This window comes from Passer domesticus, chromosome 7 (assembly GCF_036417665.1).
Source record: "Passer domesticus isolate bPasDom1 chromosome 7, bPasDom1.hap1, whole genome shotgun sequence".
Classification (NCBI taxonomy): Eukaryota; Metazoa; Chordata; class Aves; order Passeriformes; family Passeridae; genus Passer; species Passer domesticus.
In genome coordinates, this window is record NC_087480.1 from 49,284,859 (window position 1) to 49,310,140 (window position 25,282).

Genomic DNA, 25,282 nt, shown 5'->3' on the forward strand with positions numbered 1-25,282 from the left:
ACATTAAATTTCTTTTTGACCCCTTGAAAAAAGCTGCAGGCAAGATTCTTCTAATAAGATAGTTATAGAAAAGAGTAAGACTCATCAAGTGTAGAGGCCCAAGTGGCTGTTGCAGCTGAATTTTCCACTTGTGAGCCAGGAAAGAGGGCTTGTGGATCAATATTGATTTTTTTTCTTTTTACTGCATCTGTGGAAAAGATTGCTGAGAAGTGATTTTGAATTCTTTTGTTTGGTTTATGGGTTTGTTTGGTTAATGATTTTGTTGGGTATTAACTTTTTTATTATGGGTTTGGGGTTTTTTGTGTGTTTTATTTGAATATTTTTTGTTAATTCTGTCAGATTAGTGTTTTATACTCTATATTGACATCTATAGATGAAGATATAACTTCATATAAATGTGGTAAGCATGTATATTCTTTGTTTTCTACCAGTGAATGTGGAAGCTTGGAAGATGGGAAAGCCATTCACTGTGTTGGAGTAAGCTGGGCAGGGAGTGAGGAGCAGCCAGGCATGCACACAGTTTATATTCTGGTAAACACAGTACAGGCTGTGCCTCCTACTGCCCTTGTCTTGTTAGAAAATTGCCAAAAATTAATTGTTGGAAATGCTCAGGAGTGGGTTTTGGATGTGCTTGTTTATTTGCACTGGAAAATGAACTCCATGGAGACCTGCCCATACATATACATACGTGCCTATTTATAGGTGTGTGCCACAGGAGAGGCGTCGCTTCCTCTGCTCAGTGACAGATTCTTTGGTGCCCTGGCACAGACGCAGCCAAGCAAGCCAGACTGGAGGAGAGCTGCCTCCCGAGTTTATAACAAGCCCACCTACTCAATCAGCTTGTATTGGTGACAGACAGAATACAGGGATGTTATTTATTTTAATAAACTGAATTATTCCTAGTGCAGCAGAAATACACAGTTCTTAATGCTTCTCCCCCAAAATTCAGAATATGTGGAGACTGTTATCTGGGAAGGGACCTGTTCGTATTGCCCAAAACAATACCCTGTGCTTTTAAAATTCTGTAATTACTTTGAAAAGTAATTCTATCCTTAGCCAGTCAATTTTAGTTTAGTCTATCTCATTTTTGTACAGTGACACAATATTTTTTCTCCTCTTCATGGCCAAGATTATTACAATTGAAAAATTCCTGATACTTCTTAGCACTGAATGTCCTTTACATTTGCCTCTCCCCAAGAGTTAAAATCATATTTCTTTAAAAATGTTAAAAATTATAAAAATTTGCTTATAGACTGGCATGATACTACTTAACCCTTAGTCACTCAGAATTTTTCATGCTGAGTAGTAGGATTTTTTTAATAAAATTCAGGCTTTTCATAAAGTTACTTATTTTTAAAGCAGTGAAACCAGAAAATTTATTGACACAATACGAATGCATTTGTGAAAGCAAGGTCTGCTGACAATCTCTGGAATCAAGAGAAGAAAGTATATGTGCTGAGTATATTGCTGACTATGGTTGTTTTGTGGTCTTTTTTTTCCCTCCTCTGTTCTAATATTAAATGATTCCATTAAATCTTTATGAGTTTCTAGTAGTTATACTTTTAATTTCTGCTGTTATGCGGCATTTGCTTTTATTAGCAAGTAGCCAGTTTTCCCTTTCAAACTTTCTTAGTTTGAAACACATATTATCTGTTCTTAGAAAATTATTTTTGCAAAGGTTATGAATGCTGTCAAAAGAAGAAAATTAGAGGCAGACTGCATTACTGAATGACCGCAAATGTAAAGCTATAAAGTTGATAAAATGCTACCTGGTAGCTGTAAAACAGGTGGAGTAACTAGAAGTGTCTCAAGTACCAGGAGGATCAATCAGAAATAGATTAAGCAGACAGATTTCTGGTTTATTTGGGCTTTCCTTTATTTTGTCTGTTCCCTTTAGAAATAGCTGGTATGTATTTCATATCTGCAGTTAGTTCTAATGTTAGTCCTGTAAATGGTAAAAAGCCCTGACCAATCCAAAGGCATGTGTGGGTCAGTATATTGATATATATATCCATAATGCACATGTGAATTCATTCTACTACTGAGAGCTTATGAAGGCTCTTTATGATTTCTTTCCTTAATTCTCTTGGAAAATATGGTTGCTACTGTTGAGAGTGGCCTGCTGTATTTTAGGTAAGATCTTTGATTCCTTGGAAATAGATATAATAGATATCTATTATAGATAGCAGTCTCTCTCTCTCTCTCTTATGTTTCTAGACTGTGTCTGAAAAGCTGCTGAGCCAGATGGCACTGTAGATCTGTAACATTTAAACATATTTTTGGCAGCCCTGTGCATGCATAATATCCTGGGCGAAATATTTTTGCTTGCCAGGCTAAAAAAGTGTGTAAACTTCAAAATTACATCCAATGACACCTGAATATCTTTCTATATTTTCTTGGCCAAGCACCTACAGAGTACTTGGCTTTACCAATAATAAGCAGTTTAAACAAAGGAATTAGTCTTCACTACAGCTGTTATCACTTTTACTAAAGAAAAGTAGTTACAAAAGTAGCGACTTTTAAAAGTCATTTAATATCCTGGATTTCCCAGCCAGGGACTGCTGATCAAAACTTATATATGAAGTCTTGTTAGACATTTAAAACTTATGACAGCATCCTATCTTTATGCTTTAATTCATGGCCAAAACTGTCTATTACTCATGTACCCTGTATCTTTCCCCCTTAATTGTAGCACATTCAGGCTTGTCTGTACTACAAGTGATAAACAATTTAAGACCCATGTAAATAGTCTGACCTCTCTATTTTGCTGAGGCACAAAATTAATGTTATTGACCAAACACATGACATTTGCTGATATTTACCAAACAGATGACATTCACCAAGAAGAATAAGGTTATTAAGCCAATGGAAATTCACAAAGCATTTGGAATATTGGAAATTTTGGAAAATGTGGGAAATGGTGATTGGAAATTTAAATCCTAGCAAGTTACAGAAGAGGCCAGAACTGAGTATTTGAGTATTCATTTAACTAATTGGTAATTAGGCAACTACAGGGACAGCTTGTAGAAAGATGGTTTAATTCTGATGCTTCTTATTCTTCAAGTACTATGGAGATCTGAGTCAGTGGAGTTGATTTTATTAATTGATATTAAAATCATAATCTTGACACAAGTTTGTTTGAAGCACCTGTAATCTGTGCCAGCATCTTTTAGGTTACTTGTGTATAAGCACACTCATATTTAGACTTGAGTCTAAATTTGTCTCTAGTGATATTATTCAATTTACAATGAGTACTGAGGCATGCACTGTAACAGGCTAAATCCCCTGCGAGGCATGTGTTGCACTCTCTGACTTTCAGGTATTGCTGTCTTTTAAAACACATATAAAAGCAGAAGAACTCTTCTTTATAGCAGGTTTGTAGTCAAGTCATCATCCTCATAGAATTTCCAGTACTTCAATCCTATTTATTCTTTCTAGTGAAGCACATTTGATTTGGTATTTCTGCCTCTTGGGAACATGCCTTCCAAACCAGTTAGGCATCAGTGTCCCTCTCCTGGTGTGACTGTACCATTACACAGAAAACTGGCAAGCAGAAAAACATAAATATGTAGTTCAGTGATCAGGACACTTGCCAGAAGGAGAGGAGTCTTGGGTTCTGCTCTCTTTCTGCTTAGTTAGATTTCTGCTTTAGTATTTGATATTAAGCAGCATAGTTTCAAGCCTGCCAAGCTGCTGAATCTAGTCTAGATTAAAATATTCTGTTGATTCCTGAGTTTTCAGCTCTAATCATTTTGGGAAAATTGCAGTGGAGACAATGAAGTTTAAGTATCCTCATGATTAGACAGGAGATGACTGCCCATGGTAACTCTATAAATTCCTTATCCACAGATGTGTGATTAAAATGTTTCTATCCAATGCCTTAATTTTAGAGCTACCTTTAGTGTTCCATTAGGTGGTGATTCATCCTGATATAATCCCTGAAACTCTTCCTTAAAATCTACTTCCATCAATTAATTTTAGTTCTTGGAAACTAAATACATGTGTAAGAAAAACATAGAAATCTAAGCAAGAGCCGGGGAAATACAGGAAGAAAAAGAAAATAGAAAAAGTAGCATGGAAAGATTACAATCCTCCTGAACCCAAACACCAAAATATAAAACAGCAGGCAGGAAAAGAAAGAAACAACAGCAAAGACATGAAAGAATTTTAAGAGTCTTACTTGAAGTACCTAGCCAGGTTAATTCATAGAGAGGATGCTGCTGGAAATATTGGCAATATCTATAATGGAAATATTATAGATAAAAAGCTACAGGAGAAGAAGTTGATCAGACATTTAAATTAATATTTTCTTTTGTTTGAATCCTGATTGATTTGTTACTATAGAGGTCTCAACATCAACTTGTATTTTATTCTGTGGTTATTTCCAAGTCCATAATTAAAAATAAAAAAAAAACAAAACCAAAGATTGCATTCCAAAATAAAGAACTGGGCATTCCTATGAAGAACCTAAGAAAGAGGTAATTTGCTCCAGCTTCTCCAACCATGACTTTGTAGGTTTATTGAATATGGACATTTTCTTCTTGGCTGTAGGAATCTGGTAGCTGTAGGGATTTTGATCAAAGACAATATCCCTAAGTGGCATAGTGAGCATTATGCCAATGTGGCATGCTTATGTTTTTGGAGTTGTTTTTAGAGACCAGCAACTGCAATTGCATCACAAGAAAACATGTTCTGCAAATGTGTCTTAAGTCTTCCTTGTATTCTGCATCTCTCAATATAAGCCTCTTGTGGAGGTGTTGAGTCTTTTGACGCACCCCTGAGTAGGATCTTCTATTCTCCTGGACAGAGGAGTTGGTTTCCTGTGCTGTGAAGCATGGTGTGTGACAGTAGAAGCTCAGAAGATAAGGGTCCCTTTGGTTTCTCCATACAGTGATGCGATCTTCCATATAGTACCTCCTATCTTGTAAACCTAGAATTCACACTTGTGTTTTGGAGGGTCTTTCAAACTTCGTCGAAGTCTTGGGACATTTAAACTTTTGCCTTAAATAGGAGTGCTCAAAACCAGTGTCTTTCAGCTATGACAGTTTTCAAAAATCTGTAGGAATTAAAAGCCAAATGTAGTTAATTTTCACCAAAGCAAATCATGTGTTTCATAGAAATTATTTGATCTGTTAACTCAGACCTTGGCAGAAACTGAGGCTGGAGCAACTCGTTTTCAGGAAAGGAGGGTTGTTTTGGGTTTTTTGTCTTTTGAGCATAAACCAATTTCTGTTCCCATTGAAGGCACCTGATAGTTTGTATGGTCTCTTAGACCCTCTCACTCCTTTGCAGCCCTGAATCTGGACTATGCTGAATGAAAATTAGTCTTCCTCTGGTCCTGTAGATTAGAATCAAGGCACAAAAAGAAAGGCATTTGTGAGGAGGAAGGAAATGTTTTTGCCTGTCAGGTTGAGATGGAGAGATTAGAGGAAAGGTGATGAACCAGAATCTTAGAAAATCTTTCTCCCTTATGTCTCTGTGACCTCAGCAGCCTTGCTTTTTTTTTTTATTGAATCGTTAAAAAATATATTGTATATATTTTATAGGTTTATTATATGGCTATCATAGATCCTTTAATATTACTTCAGATTTCTGATTGATTATGGCTTTAAAATTTCTATTATTATTTGGGATATAGTATTCCAGAAATGTATAATTCAGTCTCCTGAGCACAGATGTTGCAATGATTGTTTCTGATCCCCAGATGTGTTTATTATAATCCACTCTTTGTAAAGAAACTGCAAATAATGATGAAAGTTCAAAGTGGTAGAAATTGCAAGGAACTGAAAACATCATTTCTCTGCTCTGCATTCCACTCAGTCTCCTAGTGAATATATGTTGTAGATTGTTTCATTCCCTGATATTCAGAGCCCTATATATTTTAAATATACTCCTTGCTATAAACTCTGACAGCTACATTCCACTGGAATCACAAAACTGTGACCAGAAGAGGAAATCTCACTAACAGAGAGGAGAACGAAGCTTATGAAACTTACCACAGGAATAAATAAAAATTACTCTTACTATCACAGCATTCAAAACTCAGCTCATTGAATTGGCTTTCCCTTATTACATTTCTCATGCATAGACACAGACACACACTTTTTTCCTCGTTCTTTCTGTTATCTGGAGAAGGGAAATGTATTTATTTTTTAAATTCTTTTCTGAGTCTGGTTATTGTGGTGATAATCAACTTGTCAAAAAATAGAAATTTAAAAGCTAAATAGTTTAAATTAGAGATACCTACCTGTTTTTTCAGATCCCAGTAGGAATAGAAGAAAACATGAGACTATCATTAAGTCCTTTAATTTAGTGCTATATTCACAAGCGTTGACAGAGTTTATAAGACCATAAAAGCTTGAGATGGTATGGGAAACTACACAATGGTTTAATCTTGTTTGACTGAACTTGGATCAACATTTTTCATATATAGAAAGAGTCACATACAGGTGTTTTCAAAGCCCATGTGAGACTAACCCTTTGATCATTGTTGGGAAAAGAACCTAGATATTTTCTCTTCTTTTCAAAAAATTATGTCTTGCATGAATATTGATTCTCTGACATTGGTGAGCAAAATAACTTACCTTGGGTGTTATTTTTTCTTTTGAGTTTAACTCAAAATCAGAAACTGTCATTGGAAACAAAGATTGATGTAGCCTGTGACTGTGCTATTGAGCTAATTTTTTATTACAATTCTCGATGTGTCACTCAACTAAGATTTCCTTTTTGAAGTGGGGCTATAGATCACTGTCAGAAATTGTTTCTGTTTATATAATTCTGTTTTATACTTGAGGTATGTAACGGTTTTATTGGTGAGTGGCCATAACTGGATACCTACTGCTACTTCACAAGCATCACTTTTCTTGTTTATCCCAGTGCTTGAAAAGACATCATTTTTGGAAGGATTTAATGACAGAATATAATGAATATACCCCTGAATAGGTTTAGAATCCTTCTAGTTCCTGGAATTCATGATACTGCAGTGACTATATCTAAAATTCTGTCAGTAGAGCATGGTAGATTCCTGATGTAATTAGTTTATTTAAATTTTTAATTCATTCATGTAGAAAAAAGTACTTAATCTGTGTAGAATGTGTCTGGTTTAAAATTTAATGGACATATTATAAAAGGTTATACATTCTTGTTTGCCTGCGTCTCTAATGATTTACATTTGATATATCAGATTTGAGAGCAGAAGTAGTAGTATGATGGTCTTAATTCAACCATATATTTATTCTAGTGTCTTTATTCTGCAATTTTTGTATAATTCCTACTTCAAGAGCATTTCGTAGACTTACAGACCTTTACAGATTTTTCTTGTTTTCCTGTCTAGTTGCATAAGAAAATACAAGAATCACTTGACTCTTTCTCACAAAGGTCTCAGGAACAGGAATGGGAATTATATTAAGGATAAATTTTTCCAGCTGAATGTTTGGTACCTCAGTATGTGTCAGAATATCAGAATGTATCATGACCTTTATGGTTTCATCTCTATCTGACTACACTGTGTTTCAAAGAAAGGTCTTACTAGTTTCATATCTGAAATAGGTTATCTAGAGATAAATCACTTAGAGGTGTACTTGGAGCTCTGTTAAAAATCAGTAGTGTTTCTCTTTTTCTTCTGCCTGTGATGCTTATCTGAAACATCCTCCAGTTGATCATGTTCATAAGCACCTAGTGTTTTTTTTCTCTTTGGCATACTGTTATTCCAGTGAAAACATGAAGGACTATGATACTTACCTCTGAAATAGTTCAGGATAAAGTCAAAGAAAAGATAACTCCTTATTTCACATCATTCATTCACATATGACTGCGAAGAGGTGTCCCATTGATGTGTATTCACAACAATTTCCCTATGCCAAAGTGTAAATTATTGAAGAGTGGTATTTGAATCAAGATACTCATTCCATTTTCCTTCTTTTTTCTTTTCTTTTGTTTTTTTTTAACAAATGCCTGGTTTTACACAACATTCTATTTCACACTGGTAACACTAGTTCAGGAGGTTCAAAGATCAAGTCAGATCAGCATCCAAAAAATTGAAATCCTGGTCCATCTCTCAAGTTATTGCATTTCATTTGTAATCCTCTAGTGGTTTAAGTTAAAACCTGGCAGAAACACCAAGGAAGTGTAGTGTGTTTGGTTCCCCAGTCTGAGTTTCCCAGCCAATGCACCAATTATTGTAGTGGGTTCAGTGCTGGCCAAATGCCAGGGCACCCACTAGAATGATTTACTCATTTCCTGCTGTGAGATATGGACTAGGAGGAGGGCAAAACAAGTTCAAAACTTTAAAGGGTAGATTGAAAAACTTTTTAACAGAATTAAAAGAAAAATAATAAGAAAATTAGAATAAACTTCCAGAACACTTCTCCCCACACATCCTCTTTTCTTTCCCACTGAGAATGTAAAGAGACGAAACCTAGACCTTTCAGTCACTTTTCCACCCCTAGATTAGTCTTTTTTCAGGTCACTTAGGGAGAGGAGTCTCTCTTGCCATGCCATGGAGACTTCTCCACTGGAAACCGTTCTCTTGTGGCTCTAATGTCACAGTGAATCAGCCACCTTGGAAAGGAAAATCTGTTAGCACTGTGAAGGTCCCTCCTATGCCTTTCAGCTTTCCCTCAGCTGCATTCATGGGCCATGTCAACTTATTGGGGTGCTATTTTAAGGACGAGCTATTCTAGCATAAAAACAAAAGTTCTCTTCATCCATTTCTGGGAAGCAGAGATTTTCTTTTTCTATTCCTAGGGCAAGGTTTCTCATCCCTCTCATTTCTCTGTTCAGACTTCTCATTGGATCACAGATACTTCAACATCTGCGTATTTCAACACTGGTGCTTCTGCACATGACTACAGTTAGAACGCTAAGTCTCCCCAGTGCATTCCATGAATTACAGGGAAAAATCAAAGTCTGATATATCAAATATATCTTCACCATAGCCTTACAAAATAATTTCAGCCCAAGACTAAGGCATCTCCTCAATCCTCTCCCATCTAGAATTTCACTCCTTCTTTACTGACCTTAGTCTCCTATGTTGTCTTCTCTACGTGTCTTCAGCCTTTTCTTTTCCTGATTTGGGAGAAAATTAGTGTTCTCAAGCTCTATAAATTGAAACAGTTTTTATAGAGTTCAGCAGCCTTGAAAGGTTAATCTCATCCTGCAGTTGAGGAATTTCTGTGTCTTTTGCTGCCAATCACATGGTCCCTGTCAGCCCTGCGCAAGCCACACTGGCTGCTGGTGTCACTCCTTGCTTTTCCTTCATGGGGTGCACTGACAGAAAGAAATAAAACTGCTGCTGCTGCTTTTGTCTTTCTGTCACAGCATATCTGGATAAAAGTGGCTAAGCAAACTAAGTCATGCCAAGATAGCTCGGCCATGCAGCGCTGCCCCAGCCGCACCAATCTTGGCCGCGCAGTCCTGGCCACGTGGCTGCTCCCAGCCCTGGCCACTCCTGTCCCAGGGAAAGATACTTGCCTATATGGAAGTAGTCAATTAACTTATATTACTCTGGGGAAAGGAAAGGAAGCCACACTTCTGGCACTTGAAAATCCACATTCAGTATTTGAATAACCCTGTATATTCATCATCAGAATAAATATAGCTACCTGCTGTCTTATTGAATATTTGTGCAGACAGAATGAAAACATTAGAAGTGTGCTGGAAGTCCTTAGTAAAGTGTGGGGTGTGGAAAGAATGTCTCATATCTCTGCAGTTTAAATAAACATAGAACCCAAATCACGTACATATCAACAAAACCTAAAGGACCCTGGTCATGATGATAAAAGATAATGCACTTCTGTAAATTTGTTAAAGAGAAAATTTTATAACAAACAATCAAAATAATAAAAAGGCATTTAAATGTCTCTCTAGAATTCACACATCAGTTAAAAGCCTTGGTTGTAAATCTGAATAATGCTAAATAAATCAAATCTGACAGTTGTTTCCACTAAATACCTTCTGCTGTGATCTGAGTACCAGCTGTCTGATATTTTCAAATGTGAAGCAGGTTATGGAGTTGGATTAGCTTCATCCCACCTAGAAAGGTGAAAATGGTGTTCTCACTTTCAGTTCTGTTCAGGTGATAATTAACTAGAAATAAAGTACTAAAGATGATACAACTATTATATGAAATTATAAACTTGTCATTAGTCTGCATATTCTGCTAAAATCAGTGCTAGTTTAGGGTCGATAGTATCCGTGAGATGAAGAAAATTTGAATCTTATTAGGCATTTTCTTATGCTCTTATTCCTCAAGAAGTATCTCAAGGACTTCTCAAAGAAATAACTGATGAGTTACACCTTGGGCTGTTTTCTGAAGTAAAATAGAGCATTCATAACTTCTGCAGTCACTCTTGAACAAGAATATGGAAATGGTCTTTTAAGAGCTGAAAGAATACTCAGAAAGATATCTGTGTTATCCTCTCTGTTTTGCCAATTGTCAAGAGAGGGTCTGTAAATTTCTAAGCTTCACCTGTTTGATTTCCAGCTTCCACAGCTGATTTTTTGTTGGCTGGTGTTCTTCTCCCTGATGTGTTTCTTTCCCTCTGAAGAACCTCTGAAGAAGTGCCCTGATATGAAGCAGTTCTTAAAACTGCTCATAATTTCTACACAGGCTACCACTCCATCACTCCAACCATGGATATAGAAGTAGTTTTGAGTAGTATTTCACCCTAGTCAGTAAAATAGGACTAATACATGAAATTTGAGAAAACCAGAATGACTATATCACTATTGCTATATCTATTGTATAGTTATTTATTGCTTCTTGTTTTATTATCTTAGTATATTTTTCTTCAAATAGCTGATTATGTTAATAAGTAATAATGTCAGTTATGAAAGCTAGACTTCATTAAATATTGATTCACAACTCACAAAGCTTGTTCCTACTTTATTACACAAATAATCGAAAAATTCCAGAACCTGTTAGTCTGTATGAGCCATTCATGATTTTGGTAATAATTTTGAGGAACACTGCTGCTGACATGCCACCTTAGGGGCAACCTCAGTCATTTATTTACTTTTTGATGTGTTTGATATAACAATGTCAGAACAGGAAAGATGCAAACCAATTAAAAATCCTCCCTATGCCCAACTGGAGCAATTTACCAACACAGAGGCCCTTTGATGCATTCAGTTTTATTGTGAAATAAAACACTGTGTATTTCTTCCAGGTTTTGACGAGATTAATTTTGAATCTTTGTGTCAGGAGATGTACAAGTGTTATCTGTAAATGAGAAATGTATGCAAGGTGCTCAACTACTGCTGAATTTCAATGAACTTTAGAACCACAAAGTCATGAAGCTCTGTCAAATGTTAACAGAAATTAAAAGTAAAATTCATATGGAGCTTTCACAAATCACAGCTTCATCTGCCAGCATTTTATAATAACCTAACGGTTATGATCTATCAAGGCATTAAAGTGCAGTTCTGAGCCCCAAAGGAAAAATCATGACATTCTCAGACCAGTGAAGTAAAAATAAATATTTTTATTGAAAAGAATTGTCAAGGTTTCCTTTCAAAGTTTTCTCACTAATTGCATTTCAAACAACTTCAGTTATAAATGTTGAGAGCAAAGAGGAAAAAACCACAGAGACTGTTATAACTTTGAATACTTTAGATAACACAGGTTTATGTTTATTTAACATTTCTTCCTGCATTTTTAAAAATAAAGCAGATTTTAAATTTTTGATAAGGTAGCTTTCTTTACAAGCATATTAAACTGTGGCACTATAATTCTCATTTCGCAGGGCAGGAGAGACTTTAAATACATGAAAGCATTCTATCTTATCTGTCAACACTTAAATTTCTGTAAAGACCTGGTGTATGAATCTAGACACTGTACAGAAAGGTATGGCTTTGCATTAAACTGCTTGGACCAAACATTCAAGATCTGTCAGGGCTATGAAGTTCATTGTGCTTATTGAAAACTGTATTTTCTGCTGCTGAAAACACAAAGGCTTTGAGCCAGGTTCTGGTCTGCATTACAGCCTGGTTTTGCTGCTCCGAGGTTCTAAAGGCTAGAAAGCCAATCATAACAATCAGTGAAGGGTTGGATCAGCTTCATCTGACTCCTCCCTGGCTTTCCTTGGAAAAGTGGAGAATTTCAAGCATTCACTATTGTAAAACATCTGCTTGGAATTATCAAAATATAAAATTAACTGTGAGGATTTTTTAAAATTAGTTATCATATTGTGTTGCCTTTTCACTCAATGGTTCAGAAGTACATATTTCTGAAGGTGGGGAAAATCAAAGGTCAGTTCTTATTTATGTGTATATAGGTAAATATGCATATGTATTACATATGCATACACACACACCTGTGTGCGGGCATAAAACTCACAGAAGATGCTGTGATGTTTAAGATGCACACTAACCCCACTCTGATATTGAAACTATTTTATCCTTACCTGGAATAGTGGAACATTGAAATGATCAGGGGCAGGATGAAGTACCTTCGGTTGCACAGCTGAGTGCCATTACTGTGGCACTTCAGGAGACCCTACTTATTCTTTTGTTGTCTTAATCACTCAATATTCTTTACGAAGTATAGGAGAAGGGATGCAACTTGAAATGCCTGTTTTTATCAGTTACTAAGCTACAAGGCTGGCTTAAACCTAATATTTTTCTGCTTCAGTACTGTGTGTGATTATACAAACCAATATACCTAGCTCTGAAATGAGTATCTGAGTAATTGAAATAAAAGTGGATTTTGAAAGTCAAAATGGGTATCTGAGTAATGGAAATAAAAGTGCATTTGGAACGTCATCTCTTTCTCATATCTTACAAGTGATATATAAAATTTCTGTTTGTTGTTTACACTGAGAATCTAAGGGCAAGTATTCCCCTCTAGCCTGTTGGTTAGGACATGTGCTTTAGAAACGTGGGTTCAGATCTCTTTAGGTAGATGTTAACACCATATTTTCCATGTGCCAGGTGCAAGTTGTTATCAACTGATCTGTTTATTAAAAAGAGGTTGTCTTCTATTATGGGAATCTCTCATTTCCTTTGCAATTTTACAGACACAAAAAAAGAGAGATTTTCTTTTTTTTTTTTAATTTCAGTAACAAGAGTCCTAATCACTTTAAGTTTTGTTTGCTCTGAACTATTTTCGAGTAAATATTTTCTCTTTCAGTTCTGCTGCCAAACCACAAATAATCTGTGTCTCCTTGTGTTGTAAAAACTTAGTCTTAGTTTGAGGACAAACTGTAATAGCAATAATAAATTTTTAACCTTTGATGAGCTGCCTTTTTACTACTTCTCCTCTGTAGAAATACCAAGAAATTTGCTCTAGCATGGTCCCTTCAGTATAATTTGTTTTGTCATTTTCCACAAAGACTCCCTCTGCACTCTGTGCATAAGTTCTTAGAGAGTTAATGTGAATCAGTGCTCTGAGAGTTTCCATATTTAATCTATGTAGTGCTGTCATCAATCCAGCAGAATTAACTTGTGGTCAAACATGCTGTTTAGGAGAAAGGCACAAAGTGTTCTGCTTCTCAAGGAGAGAAAGAGCTGCAGAGTGAGCTCCCCAGAGTGCTCCTGTCACCTTGGATCTGGAAAGGCAGGTGGCTGGGACTTTCCTTCCTTGTGCAAGTGGAACACAGATCCTGTTTGCATGTTGGGGAAAGCGTTTTTCATGTGCTGGGAGAATTTCACTAAATCAAAGCAGAATGCAAGAACGCTTCTTCCTCTGGGAGATTCCCTGCCCTCATTATAAACCTCCGTAGCTGCAACCAAATCTTGAGATGTTACACTTGCCGGTGGGTCACTCATCTCAGAACCTTACTGGGTTGCATTCACCATCATCTCAGAATTAGCTTGGGTTTTAGATTCTGGCACTTTATATTTCTGACTGGACTTCAGCTCCCTTCTTTGGCTTCTTTCCTGTATTCCCCAAATCTACTTCCAGCCCTGATTAGATCCAGGAAGTGCAGTAATACAAAAATATTTAGTGGAAAATAGAGTAAAATTTATTTCCTTACTCATTTTAAGAATAGTTATGAATGTTTATTTATAGGAAATAATCGTCTGTGTTCTCTTTACTACGTAGTCTTTAAAAAGGCTACATGCAAAGATTATGTATCTCCTGCAAAAGGAGCACTTGTATTCCTTGCACAGACATTCTTAAATGCATGTATGAAAGCAAAAGTAGAATGCCTGAGGAAAACCCCCAAAGTTTTCTCTTAAAATATAAAAGCCAGGTTTTCAGTTTTAGATCTAGGTTATAATCGTTACTGCATTCCAGCTTCTAGGCAGGAATACTTTTAGATCGAACTAGGGATAGATAAAACTAGAGTAAAATTCTTGGACTGTCTTTCTTTAGTAAAGAGCTTCTGGTGAAGGTGAGTTGGTAGAAGGAAGGTGATTTCTTTCCTGCTGTGATCTCTTTTTTGTCTAAGAACAGCCTCAGTACTGCAGAAGTACTAAGAACTACAGAAATAACGCTATAAATATATTCCAAAGCCTGTTATTTCAGATGGAATTTCATACAATATCGTATCAGATCTACAGTGACCTAAAGATATTGAAAAACTGGTCAGTTTTGTAGAAACCAGTGTCATGCACAGTTTGCATTCATTTCCATTTGGAGAGTTTTCCTCCTGAGATTACTCCCTTTGAACAGCAAAAAGATTCTGCTTGGAAAGATAAAACAGATATTAGAATTTAATAGGATCTCTAGTACAGAAAAGACTACAAAGTTACATTTCTTTGTGCATGTAAACATTCAGTAATTGAGAAAATTGTATTTTATAGCAGAAACATTAAATCCCACTTTAAAATTCATCCCCTGCTTTTGCAGAATAAGTATTCAAAGTAAGATCTGGGTCTTTGAAGTGACTTTTTTGTCACATTTAAAATGCTATGTTCCATTAGAATTGTGGGGTTGCTTTTCAATTTTACATACTTTCTCTAATAAAGAGCATAACTTACAGTCTTAGTTTTGAAGTATCCATGTTGTTCCTGAAGAGAATGGATGTTGTAATTTCATGGTACCAGGAACTACTATTTTGTAGCATAATTCCTTCACAGATAATGTGTCTTTCTTCTATGGTATTTTTTTTGAAATAGAAGTATCTGCAAATATCTAAGGGCATATACTACATTTTTTCTTATAAGAAATCTCTTTGGCTCTTATAGATAATACCATTTGTAAAACACAGGAGAGAATTTGCGGATAGCAAGCATAGGCACACAGTGTCTCTGTGTGTGGTGGATTCTAGAATAATATTTTTCAAGCATTCATACAGATGATTAATATGTTTGCAGAATCGGATTTCTGGGCATTTTCTTGTGTCTCACTTGAGATCCTTGTTATTTCAGCTCTTGCTCTTTGATGTTGGATTTGAATAAGTAAAAAATCAAGAGACTGTTCTCAAACAAGAGTCTATAGCTTTGCTTTCGGTTATTACAAATGTGGCTGGAGGCCTTGTATACATTGTTTTACTCAAGACCTTTAGTCTGCAGTAAATAGGAAAGAGCTTTGGATTTATAAATATGAAATCAGGTAAACTTCATATGTTCCAAAGATCTGAGTGTTGCATAGTTCTGTCTGTTCCCTCTCAACCCTAGCAGGTTTGCTGTTTCAGATAGATGCTAATCCTTTAAGGTGCTGCCTGGTCTTAGAGTCTACATAACAAAACTAGAAGCTCAGATTTGGTGACTGGATGGAATCAAGACTAATTAAATTTTATTTTACTTTAGTATTTCCTTTTTAAAGTTAGTTTAATTTTAGGAAAAGTTTAATTTTAATTTACAGATAAAAATCATTGCACTCTAGTAAATAACATTTCAATGAACTTGAACAAAAAAGATAAACAATAAGCACTTCCTTGTTTTCAAATAGATTTGGAAACTTTTTTCCTCGTTTCAGGCCTTGATTTCAGTGAGATGGCCATCATGTCTGCTTAAGACTTCAGAGAAAATGAAAGCAAAAACCAGATAACATGAGGAGTGCATTAAATGTGAGAAATATTTCAGTGTCCAAATTCAGCTAGTACTGTCAGGGATACATAATGAGGACACAATAAAGAACCTGAAGGAATAAAGGATCAGACAGTGTCTTTTGAACAGATGGGGACATAAATAGTCTAGCATATATCAAAAGTGCTAGTACGTTGTGTTTAGGAATGTAACTTTGCTGTGTTCATAAAAACTTCATTTAATACAGAGCCAAATATACTTGCTTAATGAAATGTATATGTCTTCATGAAAAACTTAGTATTTGGGATCTTTTATTCTTCTGTTCAGATAAACTGAAAAAGGAGCCCTAAGGACTTTGGTGTCCAATCTCCCATTAGGATAAGGCATTTCTGGACAGCTTTGAAATCTCAGATTTAATGTAGGTCAACGTAAAAGCAAGACACTCCTGGAGATGTTCTAGCACCTGATAATTCTCTGAAGACCCTTCACTGTCATTAGCTAAGGGCTTTCTCCATTGCATTCCAACTCTCCTTGAAGTAGGGAAACCTCCAGCCTCCATAACATCCCATCACTATGGAAACAAAAGGCTCACTACAATTTCTTCACTGGGGGAGAATAGGTAAGCCACTAACTGGCAGTGGAGCAATTGTACGGGTTCCAGGGCTAAACCTGACATCCTCTATTTCACTGTCAGATGGAGAGAAAAAGTTAAAATAAACCAGTAAAAGCTACATTTAAATGTGTCTCCAGTGCTTGTCATTTCTTGGAAAATGACACAGAGGAAATCTCTGTTTTGTCCTCCTTAGCATGAGTCCTTTCTTAGTGTGGCTCTGATCGCAGCTGCAGGTTTTGTACTTGCTCTGGTTTACCATTTATTATTTTTGCTTTTGGATCTCTGAGTCAAACTAAAGCCATTTCTCATTCCCTGTGTAAACAAGTCCATATGTTATGTGTTTCACTGAAAAAGAAGTGCAAGGTGAACATTTGGTATGAGTCACTGAAAACACTGTTTTGGACAAACCTGGTCTGAATTCCAGGTTTATGACAAAAGCTGGAGTCACATAAAATCTCATCTGGTTCTGCTGAAATTTTGTTGTCAGTTTTCTCACAGCCTTCTTGAAAACCACTGGCAACAGAGTTAGCTTTAGCACTGTCAGAGCTCTGGATTGGCACAAAGGAGCAATAAGGCATGGAACTTTCAACAATAAGTGTGACACTAGGCACTAACTCCGTTCATCATTACTGCTCTACAGCTTTGTCCTCCACCTTTTGAGATTTTCTGTGTGAGAAATATGTTGCTTCCCTGGGCTAGCAGATAAAGCTGCTGCCTGAACTAAAACAGGGAAGAAATATTCAGCAACTTAACTTCTGTGCTCTCTTTCTGAAAACATGTCTCTTTTACTCTTCTGTAGCCCCTGCTTCACACTAACATCTTTAAGTAACTCTGTAAAGCTGTTTTCACTGCACTTTTCTTTCTAACACTTGTATTTAATAATTTAATTTCTAGTATTTTTCTTTTCTTCTTTGTGCAGTCATTATCCTCTTTTGCTATTCCCTTTAGAACTCTTCTGATGACAATATATAAAATGTAGTTCAGCTCTTTCTCAATAGTTATTCATAGCAGATAGAGAATAGGAAAAACATGAGTTTATCTTCTATAGGAAATGTCTCCCCATTGCCTACCCACCTTCTGACAGAGGGATGCTGGCTGTCATGTAGCAGCATGTGTATCTCCTGAGATTCCCCAGTCTTGGAGTTGCCTATAGGATTTTGTCTGCACACATAGAGCTTCATTTAGGTCTTGGTAGGTTTTTTTGAGTTCAAAAAAGTAGTGTGTTTTGGACAAAATCCCCTATCATTCCTGACCTTAAAGATGAAAATAAGCTTTTATTGAGGCTTCGATCTATAATTGTTAACAAAATTTGAAACAATGTTACAAGAGAGAAAATTATAGATATTTTGAAAAAATGCTCCTACATTATACTTAAGAGACAAGCTGGTTTCTAGTTGCTTTGCCCTCACTTACTTTAGGGACAAATTACTCAGACACCAATATGACAACTGTTTGTATTTAACCACAATGAAAAGTACTTTATATTAAAGAGAGCCTTTACATCCTGCTTACTTCAGTCCTTTGCTAAGCCTGTTTCTCTCTGGTTTTCCTGCTGCACTATGTTGCTCAGATCTGATCCCCAGGTTCTTTACCTTTCTTCCTTTTAGCTAGTCCTTCTATGAGCTGTAAATGTTTGCACTGTGAATTCTGTTATGAAATTGCAATCCCCAGTTGTCCTGGACAAAATTCCTGGAGCAAACAATGTTTATGGTTCAACATGTTTGTGGTAGTCAATGAGAAAAACAAGCAATCCACTCCCCCTGTATTCCTAACAGACTTGCCTAAATAATGTCTTCATGGCACCACTGGATGTTCTGGGGAAGCCAACATTGCTTTAATATTTCTCTTTTACTGCTATTGTTGCTTTGACAGCTTTGATTTTATAGCAACTTTAATCATGTGTGTCTTATTCCTTCACCTCTGGCATTTTGCAAATATTCTGTTTCTCACTATTTGCTACCATAACTACCTTCATAAAATTATAATTCATCAATCTTTTTCTCTGACACCCACAGGGGAAACCCCAAAAGTATACTATGTCAGCTAAACAAGAAAATGCTAAATGTATACATGTAGGAAAAGCTATTAATTAAAATAATAAAAATAAAAAAAAAAAAAAAACAGAAAAAGAAAAATTAGGTATATAAGTTAATGTGACCCCAAGGCAACATTGGCAGTAACTTATGTGCTGACAGTTATGAGCCTGTTTATTCTATGCTCAACCATACATGAGAAAAAGTGCCATCAAGTAGAACAACAAAATGGACTTGTGTTATCCTAAAGACAAAAAGTAGCAATAAATCATATCAGGAACATTAATGCTATATTTACATTTTTCCCTAAAAAAATAATTTTCTGAGGCTTTTTTTTTCCTTATAACATTTGTCTAGCTCATTGTTCCAGGAAAAGCTGTAGGAGGTTCTGCCTGGATTACAAGAATCTATAGAGCTGTACATGCCATCAAGAGCTATACACAATTACATTTGCAGGGCTCCTAGGAGCTCCCATTTCTTGTATTCTTCTTCATCACCTGGCTTTTTAGTGGGCTGGATAAATACAGGCCCCCAAAAATACTTCTGTGTTTTTTTTTGTTTTTTTTTTTTTTTTTAATACTAACGAGTATTGGTGGCTTGTCTCTCAGCAAGACTGGATGTGGACACTGCCAGCTATTAGAAATCTGCCTATGTGTGAGGGGTTTTTTGTTTGGGTTGTTGGTTGGTTGGTTGCATTTTGGGTAGGTTTTTTTGGTAATCTCTTTTTGAAAATGAGAATGCAAAGAAGGTGAAGTTGATGAAAAGAAACTAAAATCAAGTTTTAAATGTGTTTCTATAGCCTCCCCTCCCACATTTAGCATCCTAGAAGGTACCTGATATTAAATGTCATGGGGGAAGGAGATGGTGAAGGACCAAAGATGAAGGGCCTTGAGGGGAAGCTGTGAGGAGCAGCTGAGGCCACTGGGTCTGTCCAGCCTGGAGCAGACTGAGGGCAGACCTCACTGCAGCCACAAGCTCCTCGTGAGGGGAAGAGGAGCAGCAGCACTGAGCTCTGCTCAGTGACAGGGACAGGACCGAGGGAATGGCCTGAGGCTGTGCCAGGGCAGGTTTAGGTTGGATAGCAGGAGAAATCTGCACCCAGAGGGTGTTTGGGCACTGAACAGCTCCCCAGGGCAGTGCAATCCTATTCTTATTGACTAAAAGGGAGCATGTGTCAGTCCAAGTTGGTTCTTTTGATGGTAAGCCTGAATGTAGATTAATAAAGCAATGCAACTATGAGAGCTGCATCCAAAATGTATCAAAATTGCATTTTGACTCAAGAAGGACCAGATACAAAGCTACCAAAAATCTGTAAAACCTTCCTTTTAAAACTTGTTTCATGTAATCAGAAATGGGAGCATGTATTTCTATACATGTAAAGGCATAACATTTGCTTGCTAAAGTTCAATTTAAAGATGTTTATTAAGAAGTCAAAAAAATTTTACATTTCTCAAAAATTTAGAAACTGTGTTTCTAAATTTTTACTACTGTGGATAGGGACCCATGAAAATGATAACCCTTACAGATTATTGTTCCCACAGGATTTTCAGCAAATGCAAATTTTCCAAAGAAGTAGGAATGGCAATTGTTTAAAAGGATAACTGCGTGGTAAAAATGAAAGAAGTATTTTTCTAAGAAATGTCTGATTTTCAAACCTAAACAGAGAACACTGAACTAAATGCTGAAAACTGGGAAGTTTTCACTAGCAAATCGCTAATGATGGAGAGCTTTTGAGTAACAAATCTTCTCCTGAGAACCTCCTGTATTTCACCTCAAGTATAATCAACAGACAGAAGAGAATCCATTAAATCCTTAATAATAGATGAAAGCATCAATTGATCTAAGTAGCAATTTAAAATCGACAGAAATATCAGAAATTTAGAAAAACAGCATGAGTCCATTGCTTTACATCAATCATCTTCTCTTAAAAGTGATGTCATCCCTACATGAGATCCATGGGAGTGACTTCCAATTAGTAAAAGACCTTAAGCAGCTCAACATGCAATGATGACATTAAAGAGAGCTTGTTAAAATTACATACCATAGTTAGCTGAACAAAGAGGTAATGGGAGAATTTTGCTATACAGCAGCTCATCAATACGAGTGATGCTACTCCTTATGCTTGACCATTTGGTCTGTTAGATTTTATGTAATTAATTTCTCCTAAGGTGTTGAAAGCTCGTATGTCATTTCCCAGCAGACTTAACTATGATGACACACAAAGCTTAGTGCTTTGTCTTTCATTTCATAAAATGGGGAGCCATTATGAGTAATTGTAATATACTTTTGAAGTAAAATAGCTCTTTTGTTTATGGTGTAACATAGTCTTCCTACTCAAATAAAAAAATTAGCAAAGTTATTTAAATTACCAATTTAATTCTGTCTGAATTAAGTTCTAGCATGTGCCAAAATAAGAATGAAGAGCTGTATTTTTCTTGGGATTGTGCCAAACAAATGAAAATATTTTGTTAATAGGTAGATTGTATATACAGTGTATCTTTTCCTCCCTCTCCAATTCTTTATCTCAGATAGTAATATATCTCCATGGCACAGAACAATGTTTGGTGTGAACACCCCAGCTGAACATGGCAGTGTGGTATGCCAAATGAGCTGAGACACAGGGAACATTCCTCCAGAGGAATGTTGTGCATTGCAGGTGCACAGTTTCAGTATTCACAAGCATGAATATTCTCTAGCATGAGAGCCTTTCTGGCTTTTGGCAGCTAGAAGAAGTTTGATGCAGCAGGGCAAGTGTTTGCAGGAATTTCAAAATAATCTCCTTGCCAATGGCCTATGAAGGAAGGAGACAAATACAAAGAACAAATGCCATCCCAAATTCTCTTGACTGTTTTGTTCCTGTACAGGTAACAGGAATTTATAAAAAAAATAAAAACTTCTTTTCCACCTCCAAGCAGGTAGGCTTTTCTCTGAAACATGTATGTGATTGATTTTCTGAACAAGAAAGCTCGTTAGGCAGAGGGATTTTGTAATCAAGCAAGAAACTTGGTCCTAAAGACTGTTGTAATAATTGCATGGTTGCAGGTGTCTCCTTACACTTAATTTTCCATGAATGCACAAACACAGTGTTGAACAGGATCTCTTTCAGAAATGTTTTATTTCTTCGCTTGTCAATTTTAATTGGTTGTGTGTTGATTAACATTCTTTTTTTAATTGCTTCTGTAGGACATCAATCCTAAAATCTAAAGAGGCAGCTTTGCAGATTTTGTTGCTCTTATTGCTCTTCCTTGGTTTTTTTAGTATATATAGGAAGAAAGCATCCCTTTATTTATCAGTGCACTTGAGTGCATGTAAATGTGCTCACAGCATATCCACTCACTGATCTCTTTAGAACATCAAAATTCTCTGCAAATTTCACTTGCATTGCTAAACTGGGAAGGGGTCTTTTATTATGTAGAATACTCTATTAAAAACTAAAATACTTAAGCAAATATTTAAGCAACTATTTTCAGTAGCTTTCCTGGATAGATCTCCATGGCTATGGATACAAGTCCTGTTTTTTCTTAGTCATCTTCCTCTCAGATCGGTTGAAAAAGACAAACAAAGAATTGAATAGCAGTTTCACTTACTAAAATCTGCTCCCACTCTCTGCTGCTTTTAGGTACTGGCACACACAGCCCCTTCAACTTTAGCCCTGTGCACTGCACAGGGATGAGGACTTTTTTCTTTCTTTATTACACTTCCCAGTACTGCCCTGCAGCTTTCCCTTATTCCTCCCAGTCAGCCAGCCAAATTAAATTCTTAATGCCAGTGAGCTTTCGTGTGCTGAAAAGAATTAGATTCACTTCATTATTTTCATTTGTCTCCAAAATATTATGTATTAGGGTAGAATATGTTCCAGCATGCAGCATATAGTGGTAGGATTCTGCAATAAATCCGTGCTGAGACCTGTTATACAACTCACTGATTTCCAGTATTCACCTGTGCTATATCTTGCATCTTATCTTAGATTATCAATAGAGAGGAGATCCACTTTTAACAAACTAATATAGAATATGCTTTGTGGTGTTGGTCCAGAAAGTGTGCAAAATGTAGGCTGCTTATATACACTCTGCAATTCAAACTGTTGTAGAAGATTCAGACTCAAATTACAGAAATTCACAGAGACAGAGAAGACAGTATTAGTAAATATGCTGTCAGGTGTGTAAGTGCAACAAGAATATATGGCTGGGGAGCCTATCAAGACCACTGAATTCTGTCCCTTGCCTTTCATGACTTAGACTTAATTTAAAATACAGGGTTGAAAGATTTACTCACTTCCTGTTAACTATTTGTATGTTATCCTGGTATTTTCTTATGCTGTGCTGTATTAGACATTACAATTTTCTCAATTACATACATTCTTCCAAAATCAAAAAGGCACATGGTATGTGCTGTCACTGATTTAACTGAGGGTGTTTTGTTGAGGTCTGTGTCTGCAAAGAAATAAAAAGAACATAAAAGAAACTGGTGAAAAGACAGAGAAAAGCAAGAGTGTGCTTTTCCCAGCAAATCCCAAACCAAACAAATCCACACTGTCCCTCTTGTATGCCTGTAGGTTTGCCCTAAATAAATAAATGAATGAACAAAAGAGCCTGAAAGGATTGTTGCTCTAAAAACAGAGGGAGAAACAGTTTAAGATATCTGTCCCCTGGGCTGAGGGGACCAGGATTTTACACATGCCTTTGAAGAAAGGACCAATGTCCCTATATTTTCAGAAAAGGGAAATTTTCAGAGACATTTCATCTCCTGACAGAGTCCTGAAGTGCAACAGAATGGTTAGTTCAAGAAGACGGAGTTATTTGAATGCTTATCTTTAGTGAATATCATCCTGAATGATTAAAGGCATTTACTTCATATATCTAAAACTATCAGCCACTGCTGAAATACAGATTTTTGGAAAGTGTATTTCATGTACTGGTGGCTTTACTGGACCAGGTGCCTTGAGTTTCTCTTTCTGTGACATTTCACCCAATTTTCTTCTGACCACTTGGTTTAAATGACTCTAAGCTGCAACTATTGAGTTCCATATCCTGATTTCAAACCTTCTGTGTGTTCAGAAAGATTCAGATCTGTAGGGGCATTTTGACCCATTTCTCATCATAATTAAATATATTAAACAATATTAGCCTTGTTGCTGTTCCCTGGAGTATCCCACTATTAATCTTTCCTACACTGAGAATGGGCTATTTATTCCTACCCCTTGCTTCCTTCCTGTTAGCCAGCATTTAATCACTGACAAGAATTTACCTCTTACCTTGTGGTTACTAAATTTCCTTAATAGTCTGTTGTGATGAACTTTATCAAAAACTTTCAAAAGTCATATCATATTCATTTCTGCTTCTTTATCCATTCTTTTGTTTACCATTTCAAATAATCATAGTGGTCTGAGAAGCATAAATTATCCTAGTCAAACCAGGTTTTCTTTTTTTTATTGCATTGTTTTCTAGAGTATTTTTTTGTTATTGCTTTTTTTTCATGGTGCTGTAGTGTATTTGTAAATTAATGGGAAGGAAATAATACCCTCTTCAGTGATATGACTTTATTTTTCTAGTGCTCAAGAAAGCTTTTCTGCCCACATGTTTTTTTCAAGTGTCCCCTTTCCTGTAATTCATCCTAAAACAAAATCTGTTTCTGTTTATACACTGGCTTCAGCAAAGGTATCTAACACACAGCTTGTATGTTGAGTTGGTTGGGAATATATCATGTTATGATTATGACAAATATAAATATTTTCTATAGATTAAAGCAGAAAGCAGTTATATAGGATTCAGTAAGCATAGTCTTAGCTTGGAACAGAAGCTCTAGAAAACAGAAATTGCTCTCCACTACAGCTATTAATTTTCAAAATTATTTAAGATCAGGACTTCAAGTAATTTAGGCAAATAGATGTGCAGACCAATTTTATTTGTATCAAGTCAGATATCTGTCCTTGCCAATAGCCAAATAAACAAAGAGAAGAAAGATAGAGGCAGCTTAAAGAGGTCATGAATTATCTTTTGAATGCTGAAAAGCCCAGCATAACACAGAATATTTAGCAATCAGTCTCAGAAATTTTTATTCTCCTTGTTGAGTAAAACTCAACTTTTGTCAGTCTCATGCTCAGTATGTGAAAGGGTATCCAAGTCCTTTCCTTGTCTGGGAAAACAGTGCTCAGTGTTTGGGATACAGTGCAGCTGTGATTCTGAATATTTGCCATAATTAAAAACATAGTTCTTACTTTTTCTCATAATGTTTTTATGGCATTGGGAAATAATTTAAAAAGTCATTTACTCAATAAATGCCTAAGTACCCTTACATATTATCCTAAAGTGCCAAAGAACAACAATTCCAAATAACACTTTCCTTGTGTTTTGTGGTAGATGATTGGTACACTGAAGAGTAATTAGTGTGGCACTGAGAGTGCACCAAAGTGCACATTAAATGGTAGCACCACCTTTAACAAAATGTTTCCAGAGCCTGTCACAACAAGTATTGAAACCTGATTATGGTACTTAGGTACTACCATGGTATGAATAAATGATGAGAGAATAAAATTTTCTACTGCTGACTGCAATACCTCGTATGCTCTTTCAGCTTCCTCAGCAGCCCCACTCTCCCCACTCTCTCCTTACCACTTCCCTGGTGCTTTTCTCTCCCTTCAGTCAATACCAATGGTTCAAGTGACAAATAAAATTCCTGTCTCTCAGTACTTTTCTAGGCTACAGGTAGGAACGAGTGAACC

At 36.2% G+C, this 25,282-nt stretch overlaps 2 long non-coding RNA genes across 2 annotated transcripts in view; one reads left to right on the top strand and one right to left on the bottom strand.

The window, feature by feature from the left end:
• The window catches only part of LOC135305153 (uncharacterized), a 173,825-nt gene that overhangs the window by 74,375 nt on the left and 74,168 nt on the right, over positions 1 to 25,282 (top strand). The gene's annotated exons all lie outside the window — the stretch shown is intronic.
• Positions 4,940 to 8,486, bottom strand: LOC135304194 (uncharacterized). The gene is made up of 4 exons (XR_010365622.1): positions 8,423 to 8,486; positions 7,741 to 7,853; positions 5,144 to 5,338; positions 4,940 to 5,056 (listed from the first exon to the last, which is right to left on the bottom strand). It is a non-coding gene; the product is annotated as an uncharacterized LOC135304194 (long non-coding RNA).